Below are 10,335 nucleotides of genomic sequence, written 5' to 3'. Positions count from 1 at the left end.
ATTGGGGTCAGAATGGGGCGTTTGCAATTGTATGGGGGAATATAAAAATAAAATTTAATATTTAAAAAAAAAATACAAAAAAATGTTTGAAGTGTTATAATTAAAAATAATTTTACATAAACAAAAAATAAAAAATCATGAAAAGATAAGCTACCACATCTCATTGGATTCAACAAAACAGATATCAAGGGGGGAAGTTTATAGCAAAACAGAGCCACATCAACAAACAAGAAAAAATCTCAAAAAACAAGCTTCACAACCGAAAAAATCAAAAAAGGAAGAGCAAATGATACCAAAAGCATGTAGAAGAAAATAATAAAAATTTGATCAAAATAAAAGTAGAAATGAAAAGGATCATATGAAGGATCACTGAAACCAAGAACTAGTAACTTGAAAGTACTAACAAAATTGATAAGAAAACACAAATAAAAAGAATCAGCAATGAAGAGGCAAAGTTACAACACATATCACAGAAATACAAAGGATTACAAAAGAATACTATCTATTAACCTCTTTATGCAAAAAAACCAGGACAACCTACAAAAAAAGTAGATAAATTTTTAGAATCACACAACCTTTCAAGACTAAACTAGGATGAAATAGACAGCTTGAGTTGACCAATCACAAGTACAGAAAGCAAAGGAATAACCAAAAAACTCCCTGCGATCACTAGCTTGACCATTGATTTCCACAAAACTTCAAAAGATTCTAGTACCTATCTTTCTCACACTCTTCCAAAACATTGAGGGGTCTGGGGACACTCCAAAACACATTTTATGAGGTTAATGTTACCATGATACCAAAACCAGACAAGAACTGAACACACACACACACACGCACACACGCACACACACACACAACTGTAGACTAATATCTCTGATGAACACAGATGCAAAAATATACAACAAAGTTTGAAGATTGACAGACATTTATGATAAAAATCAATAAAATGGTAATCAAAGGAATTTATCTTACATAGTAGGGCCACATATGACAAAGTCATAGATAACATAATAGTCAATGGTGAGAGCAGAAAACATTTTCCATAAGATCAAGACAAAGGCTATGATGTTCACTTTCACCACTAATGTCCAACAAAGTATTGTGAGTCACAGCCAGAGCAACTAAATAAGAAAGATACAAAAGGATTCCAAATTGGAAACGAAGAAAAACAATTACTACTTGATGACATGATAATATACATAGAAAATCCAAAAAAATTATGATAAATAATAAAGAGGCAGAAACTAAAATAAAAAAACTAAAATCAATAAACATGATAATATACATAGAAAATCCAAAAAAATTATGATAAATAATAAAGAGGCAGAAACTAAAATCAATAAACAAAAATTGGTTGTTTTGTATATGGCTATTTCTATATGCAAACAATTCATCAAAAGAAAGAGAAATTAAGAAGACAATGCTATTTATAATTACTCCAAAAAGGATAAAATACCTCAGAATGAACTTAACAAGGAAAGTGAATGACCTATACAATGAAAATTAGGAGAGGTAGAATAAAATAATATCCTGTGTTCACTTCACCTTCACCTGATCCTTTAGGATAAGTGAATCATGGGCAGGAGAGAAAAAAAAATCATTCTTTTTAGGCCAGTTGTAGGGTAAATGAAGTTATCAGGCTTTTTTATGCCCTCTCGCCATTCCAGCACCTATGGTCTTGTACACACACCTATAATTATGGATACCTGGGACCAGAGAACAAGGGGCATGCGTATATGTAAATGGGTATACCTGTGGCGAGTGCATGTAAGTACAGCATCACTTTGAGGGAGGAGGATAGAGTGAGAAGTCAGAGAAATAATGGAGAGAAAGCTGGTCTGTCCCCTGATTCAGCATTCAAACCTGTAAAAATCTACTCTCCTCTTCAAAAACTATAGATGAACCTACCCAGCCTGAGATGGTTGCAAAACAGAGTGCACCACAAGGAGTACATATACAGAGATGTTAGAGTAACGAGAGGGAAATATACTGATGAGCAGACTTACTCACTCAGCTTCCCTAACCTGGGCTTGGACAGACATGTAATTGCCTTGCTTCCTAAGCTCGCTTGTGAAGTGATCCTTTGCTCCTTCCTTGTGTCTTGGTTGGGAAAGAACTTCAGTCTCAATCATCAGCCATCCAAGAAGTAATTCAAACTTCCACAAGGAGACTTCCCTCTTAAGTCTCAGGTGAGTCTGAGAGCCCAATAACTATTGAGGTCATGGAACCTACACAGTTTACCTGAGCTCACAGGAGAATCTAACAAGTCTCATCCAGGGATAACTGATGGTTGTGCTTGTTTGCTTGCTTAACAATCAAATTATATATTAACACAGATGTGTCTGCTTGACTCAGTGATACAAAGATCATTATGACAATTCAGGGTCAGGAAAGGAAGGCCAACTAGATGACTTTGTACATGAGTGGTAAGTATAAAAATGTTCCAGGAAAGCACAGCAGAAGGGGCATGGAAGACATTTGTGCTTCCTTGAACAAGAGATGTGTGGAGACAGAGACTTGGAACGTATAGTCAAAGGCAGAGTCACAGGTTGCAGCAGCAGGCAGCCACTCAAAAGAGGTCCTGGGTAGGAGACAGCTAATGTGTGAGAGGCACACACCTGACTGACGACAAATGTGTACAAGAAAACCCAGGGTGATCTCCATCAGCCAGAATGTTCCCCAGTAAAAAGAATAAATACAGTTCACTGGATTATCATGAAAATGAAAAGACACCCTACCTGCAGTAGAAAATATTTGTACACCACACACCTGAAAAAGGACTATGAAGTGCCAGCAAGGCACAGGGCAGGTTCTCTATGTATCCGGGCAGACAGATAAAGGAGAGTACTGGAGTCCTCAGTGACTTTTTCAGACATTTAATGATCTTTCTATGCCACTTGTAGTGTGGTAACCAGGTGCAGGCAGGCAGAGGAATGGAGGCCAGAAGGCTGGCAGGCCTCCCGGCCCCCAGCGAATATTTGCTCTTTGGGTTCTCTCTGACATCCCCTCATGGGCTCTCCACCACACTCCACCACAATGTCCTCTGCTGCCCTTATAGGCTTGGCCTCCAGGCTCAGGTGGGCCCACTTATGCAAGCCCACACCATACTCCAGGTGTCCACCATCAGGTATTCATACCTCAAACCCATGGTCCCAAGTGCCGCCTGTATTCAAGGCCATTGGTGATAGCCACAGAGGCCAACTGTGCAAAAGTGTGAGCAATCTTCATTTACCCTACACACTGATATTGAAGATTTTCGCAGGACTCAGACAACTCAAAAAAAAGCAAACAATGCAATAAAATAATGGGAAGAAGAACTAAATAGACACTTACCCAAAGAAGAAATACAAAAGACTAATGACAAAATGCTCATGATCTCTTACATCAGAGAAAGGCAAATCAAAGCCATGAGATACCCCCTCAAACATGTGAGAATGGCCCATATCAAAAATCAACAAGTGTTGCTCAGTAAGGCTATACTGCAACTTGATTATCATTTTATATATTGATGTTTCATTGCACTGTTTCCAGCTTTTTAAAATTATATTTATTGAGGTAATGTTGATTTATATCACATTATATGTCTTGGGGTATAAAGTTACACCTTTACAATTGCATGTTATTTTACCACTCCCAGTAATTCTCCATTAGACCCCCCTCTCCCCTTTGCTCCCACCCAAATATATCCCCCTCTGGTAGCCTCAATCATAGTCCAATGTAAGGAAAAAGGAACACTTAAATGTTGGTGGAAACATCCAGCCCTAATGGAAAGTTGTGTTGAAGTTCCTCAAAGCACTAAAAATGGATGTGCCATATGACCCAGCAACTCCACTCCTAAGAATCAACCCAAAGGACACAAAAACACTCCTCTGTTTATTGCAGGATTAACAAAAGCCAAGATATGGAAAACTAAATGTCCCAAAACATGAATGGATCAAGATGTGGGGTGTGTGGGGTGTGTGTGTGTGTGTGTTTGATAGCTACTCAGCTATCAAAAAGATATACTCATGCTATCTGCAAATTGTTTTTGATCCAAGGCTAGAAATAACATTGGGAAATTAGGAAAGGAATAAAAGGAAAACATGTTAGAGAGCAGAAAATTTGAATTCAGGGAATGATTTAAAGCCAGCAAAGCAACTGAACTTTTGAAAATTAAAAATCCAGTATATAAACAAAAGAATTAGTTTTTTCTTCTGTGATCTGATTAAAAATCATAATTTCTGGGTGTTAGACACTGAACCCTGTACAATCACAGTCACTTCTTTAAGAACTTCCTTCTGAAGCCCTCCCCTGGTTGCTCAGGTGGTTGAGCACCTTGCTGTGAAGCTGTCCGCAGCCTCTGCAGCTCCGGTTAGATCCTGGCCAGCTGGCAAGGGTCCTACATGGCGCGGCAGACCTCTCCTGTCGTGCCTGCTGCTCCCCTCAGCAGTGTATTTCATCAGTCTGCCTGTTCTGTTCCCTGCTCTGTCTCTGGTGAATCCTCTCACCCTCCCATGCCTCTGGCCTGTACACTGGTTCTTGTATAAATAAATAAATCTTTTTTTTTTTTTTAAAAAGAACTTCCTTCTGAAGAATTTGTTCAGAGCCTCATTTATGTCTTTGTTTCTCAGACTGTAGATGAAGGGGTTAAGCATGGGTGTGACAACAGAGTACATCACTGAAGCTATTGCACTTGAATGTGGGCTGTACCTTAGCAGAGCTAAGGTACACTCCAGCACTTGTACAATAAAACAAGGAGATAACTGAGAGGTGAGATGCATAGATGGAAAATGAATGCTCTGTACTTCCCCTGACTGATGAGATTTCACATATGAGGAAACTATCTTAGAGTAAGAGTAAAGAATATCAGTCAAAGGACCACCACCCAGCAGTACAGTTACAAAATACATCACCATATTATTTTTTTCATTTTTTATATTTTTTATTTATATATTTTTTTACACCATTGTTCATTTTTTCTTTTTCTTTCTTTCTTTCAACATTTATCATTTTTTAACATTTTTAGACAATATTTGTTTCCCCTCACCCCTCAGATTGAGTCCTCCTAGAATTTCCTTCCCCAAGGCACCCATGCACCATCACCACAGTCCCCTGTGCTCCTCACTCCCTCCATTTCACCCCTCTCCCTCCTCCTCCCCTGCAGTATGTCTCTGGTTTATAATTGTCTGTTTTTGCTTTGTTGTGGTTTGTACTGTTATTACTATTTTTTTTTACACTGATGTCTTATTTGGTTCCCCTATATTCCTGCTATAAGTGAAACCATCTGATATTTTTCTTTTTCCTTCTGGCTTATTTCACTGAGCATAATTCCTTCTAGCTCCATCCACGTCGCTGTGAATGGCATGAGTTTATCTTTTTTGATTGCTGAATAATATTCCACTGTGTATATATACCACATCTTCTTGATCCAGTCATCAATTTTTGGGCATTTGGGTTGTTTCCAGGTTTTACCTATTGTAAATAGTGCTGCAATAAACATAGGGTGTACAGGTGCTTTTTTGAATCACTGTTTTTGTGTCCTTTGGGTAGATCCCTAGGAGTGGAATTGCCAGGTTGTATGGTAGCTCCATTTTTAGTAGATTGAGGAACCTCCAGACAGCTTTCCACAGTGGTTGGAACAGTTTGCACTCCCACTAGCAATGTAGGAGAGTTCCTTTTTCTACATTACCATATTATTAAGGAAGGTATCAGAACAGGCAAGTTGGATCATCTGAGTTCATGAAAAAAGTGGAATTTCCACATGTCTACAGAACATCAGCCACAACACCATTAAGCTGTGTAGCATGGAATCCAGGACACTCATGATCCAGGATATCAGAACCAGCAGTCCACAGAGCTGGGGTTCATGATGACCATGTGGTCCAGGGGGTGACAAACGGCCGCAAAGTGGTCATAGGCCATCACAGCCAGGAGAAAGTTGTCCAACCCTGCAAACAGTATGAAATGGTACATCTGCATGATGCAGCTTTCATAAGCTATAACTTACTCTGTGCCTGAAAGTTCACCAGCATCTGTGGAACTGTGGTGGAGGTGAAATAGATGTGTACAAAGGATAGGTTGGACAGGAAGAAGTACACAGGGGTGTGGAGGGGGGAGTCAGAGCTGACAGCCAGGATGATGAGCAGGTTCTCAAGTATGGTGGTTCTCAAGTATGGTGGTCAAGAACTATCCAAAGAATAAGGGTTGCAATTCTGTTTCCTCAGATAATCCCAGAAGAAGAAATTCTGATATTTCTAATTATTCCCAGGTTCTGTGATTAACTACCAAAAGCGAAAAACAAGAAATATCATGAATTCCTAACTTGGATGATATGCTATCATTTATATCTACACTCAAAAAATTAATTTTTATATTTTTGTATGGAGGATGATAAAAACAATTCTACAAATAACTTTGAGCAGAGAGAAACTAACAAACTGAAAGCCAGTTATGAAAAATCCACAGTGTACACTATACTCAATAGTGAAACACTAAACATTTTTCATGACGATCAAGAGCAAGGCAGAGATGCCTGCTTTTACAACTTCTATTCAACAGCATATTGGAAATCTATCCACTGCAACAGAGGAAAGAAAAGAAATAAAAGATATTTAATTGGAAATGGAGAGGTATAATTATGTTTATATGCACATGATGTGATCTTATATTAAAAAATTCTAAATTTCCACAAAAAATTCTCTCCTAGAGAGAAAAATGAGCAAAAACAGCAAAAGGAAATACAACATGTAAGATAAACTCTGGCCATTTTTATGTGAAACAGTAGAAGACTTTTTTCCCTGTAACTCTTACATATTTATTTCACAAATTGGTGTTCATGTGGGTGTGATGGGGGTGAGGCATATAGCTTTCTCACTTTTCTTACATAACATATTTTCTTTGTGAAGTTTAGGTTTGGGGTTTTGATCTTTAATTGATAAATCCAATGCACACATTCTACTCCTGGACCAATATGCAAAGGTTTCCTAGGGCCAATTCTATAACATCCTGTGCACAATTCTACTATTTTATACTGAATAACTTTCTTTAGAGCATTAGTTTGTGAAGAGTTTATGTTAAGCATTCATCTCTTACACTGTATTGCAAAATCACCATTATAATGCAAAATCTTATTAGAAATCTGAGGTTTGGAATTTAGCTCAGAGGAAGTTCCATTTCTACTTTATAGTTTTTGCCATATTAATAAGAAACCAAACTTTTACAGGACCAATAAACAGTTTAGAAATTTTTTATAAAAGATTTATTTACTTATGCATACAAGAACTGGGGTACAGTCCACAGGTGTGGGGGGTGAGAGGATTTACCAGAGACAGAGTGGGGAGCAGAACAGGCAGACTGACTGAAATACACTGCTGAGGGGAGCAGCGGGCAAGACAGGGGAGGCCTGCTGTGCATGTGGGTAGCTCCCTAGCTGGCCAGGGATTGAACTTGAGCTGCAGAGGCTGCGGATAGCTTCACAGTGCTGTGTTTAATCCCTTGCACCACCAGGGAGTTCCCTTAGAAGTTTTTACTCAACCAAAAATCGCCTTATTTAGCTTGTTAGCAAGTCCAGAATAACTCAGCAGTTTTTACCTTAAACAGTCTGGACTTCAACATTAGGAAAACACAGGAAAATAGAGTTTTCTGCCACAGAACGAACCAAAACATTATCTCAAGGTGGACAAAGGGAGAGTGCAGTTCCCCCACAGCTGGAAGGCAGCAGAGACATACCAATGATCTAAATAGTGGAGAAAAAGGCCTAGGGAGGTGCTTGTTGAGACGAGAGGCAGCTCCACACCAGTCAGTTGTAGTTGGTCACTTACTTTATTCCCCAGTATTTCACCTTTTGTCTTGTCTGTGGCCAAAGAATTTTAGCTGAAGAAGAGTGTTACAGCTGAGGATGCCATTTATGGGCCAGATTATTGTGCTGGGGCCAGGCAGTATTCAAAGAAAGACTAGGTACTTTTTTCTTTACAGCCTGGGCCAAATTTGGCTAGTTTTAAAGAATGTGGCTCAAGGCAAGTCCCATGGAATTGAGAGAACATTTCATGATCTCTGCAACAAAAGGAAAGTACCCACAAGAACAGCGCAAAGATGAAGCAGGGTATCCCCACAACTAAAGCAGAGGCCCTCCCTTCTGACTAGGACCAGGCATCGTTGCATCTCTACCTGTCTGTGTCAAGACCCAGCTCTGAGTGACTCACCAATTGTTGAACAGAGGTTCAGGACCTGGGATCACCCTGCAAAGCAATGAGGACTTGGTACTGGCCACAGAGGGAGAGGCAAGAGGAGGAAAGTAAATCCCCTTCCCCATCCCAGTTATGGTGAACTGGCCAATTTATGGGGATCTTATTCTAGGATGCAGGGGAGAGCAGAATTGGTGAAAAGAAGCACCTGCATAGTCACAGGTGGGCAGAAGGACTGCTGCTCCTGGCCCACGCAGAGGCTGCACTGATATAGTCTTTTGTTTCAGAGGGGCTCATTCCTTTGTGGACTGGCCTATTTGCTGCTGATTTTGGACACAGGTAGACCTGAGATTCCACAATGGATCCAATCTCCACATCTCTACCCTTTGGTCAGAGTGTCTGTGCTCCAGCAGTCTGATGCTTGCTTGGGTCTTAATGCCTTGTGATAAGGCACTGGAGCCTAAGGATCTTGATTTCTATAGCTGGATTAAAGGTCACGTTAATCCCCTCTACCCCCACCTCCTTGTGTGAGTCAGGTTTTAGTCTTGTGATGCCTCCTTTAGGTTTTCTATTCTTTCCTCCATCACCCATTACAGATGAGCCAGGGAATACACAGATCCTCAGAATTGACATCACTAACCCTTGTCAGCTCCTCCTTAGAGAATGGTCAGAGGCACACTGCCTGCCACATCTGGGACACAGAGAAATGCAACAATTTCAGCAGAAGCAAGCAGAACAGAATGAATCTGTTTCTTGCTCCTTGCAGATGCAGTGAAATTTATATTCAGAGAAAGCTGACACCTGTTGCAGGATCTTGCAGCTTGGCCTGGAGGAGGGATCTGGCCCTGGAGGAGGGACTTTATACTAAGATTGTGAATAAGTCCGGTGGCAGGGGAAGGGATTTAGTGAGGGATTTTAGGCCTAGGTTGATCCTCTCTGCACAAGGTTGTCACAGAAGGAAATCCCAGAAGCAGACTTCTTTTTACACACATACTCCAGGTCCTAAAAAAAAAGAACAGAACAGAATTAAAAATCTAGAATCACAGCACCACCTACTGGGGAAAAACTAATGCCAAAAAAGATAAAACCCTGTAATAGAATGGATGAGAAAAGAAAATACTCAGAATCAGCGTGAACAAAGGCATGGGAAGGACAATAGCCAGAACATTTATTTTTATTTATTTATTGAGGTAATGTTGGTTTACATTAGTGTATTTTGGGAATATAGGAACTTCCTTCAAGGGTTATTGCCATAGCACACCCATCACCAAAGCTCCTGTGGCTGCCCCCTTAGTCCTCTGTGCTTCCTCCCCTGCTCTTGTTATAGGGCAGCCCCGATATTGAGCGGGTTACCTGGCTGTGGGTCCTCACCCGCTCGCTTAAAAAGGACTTATTAATACTCCACTACAGGCATACACAAAAGGTTAATAAAAGGTTTATTTACAAGGGAAAAGGAAATAAGGAAAATGTACAACTCAGGGAGAAAATAGGGAAATAAAGTCTTTAATGTGTCCTACCCGATCCGCCGACCTGGAAACCCAAAGGCACTCTCAGACCTGGCCAGACGCTGCTAGCTGGCGGAGAGCCAAAATGGGGGACCCCTCCAAAGCCCACGTGTCTGCCTTATATCAACCTGGCTGCTTAACCCCACCCTCAGGTCCCAGCTACCTTCCCTTTGGTGGTGATGGGATTTGGAGTTCTCATTGTCTTTGGCTTTGGCCTGGGGTGGGGGTGGAGTCCACAAAGCCTGTATGGAATTAGCTTTAGGACATCCTTTTCCCCCTAACACTCTGACCTCTCCCCCTCCCTCCTCCTCTGGATTCCTCAGTTCCATAATCAATTTTCCAGGGTTGATTTTTAAGTTTGACTTTACCATTCCTTTGTTTGGCTTCACTGTATTCCACTTAGGAGTGAGAGTGTCCAGGATTTGTCTTTCTCCTTCTGACTTGTCTTTCTTATCACAATCCCAGCTCCATCCACATTGCTGTGAATGGCATGAGTTTGTCTTTTTTGATTGCTGGGTTATATTCAGTTGTGTATAAGAACCACATCTTGAGTCACTCAGCTGTTTTGGGGGGCATTTAGATTATTTCAACATTTTGGCTATTGTATATAATGCTGCTACTGATGGAGGATAAGAATAGAAAAGTTAGAAAGTATGAAATGGGTG

At 40.4% G+C, this 10,335-nt stretch overlaps 1 pseudogene; it reads right to left on the bottom strand.

The window, feature by feature from the left end:
* The window catches only part of LOC119242147 (olfactory receptor 7A10-like), a 26,435-nt pseudogene extending 18,142 nt beyond the window's left edge, over nt 1-8,293 (bottom strand).
* Nucleotides 8,294-10,335: the final 2,042 nt, after the last annotated feature.

The sequence above is a fragment of the Talpa occidentalis genome, unplaced genomic scaffold (assembly GCF_014898055.3).
Source record: "Talpa occidentalis isolate TD23 unplaced genomic scaffold, MPIMG_talOcc4v2.1 talOcc4.12, whole genome shotgun sequence".
Lineage (NCBI taxonomy): Eukaryota > Metazoa > Chordata > Mammalia > Eulipotyphla > Talpidae > Talpa > Talpa occidentalis.
This window is presented reverse-complemented; position numbering and strand designations above follow the sequence as displayed.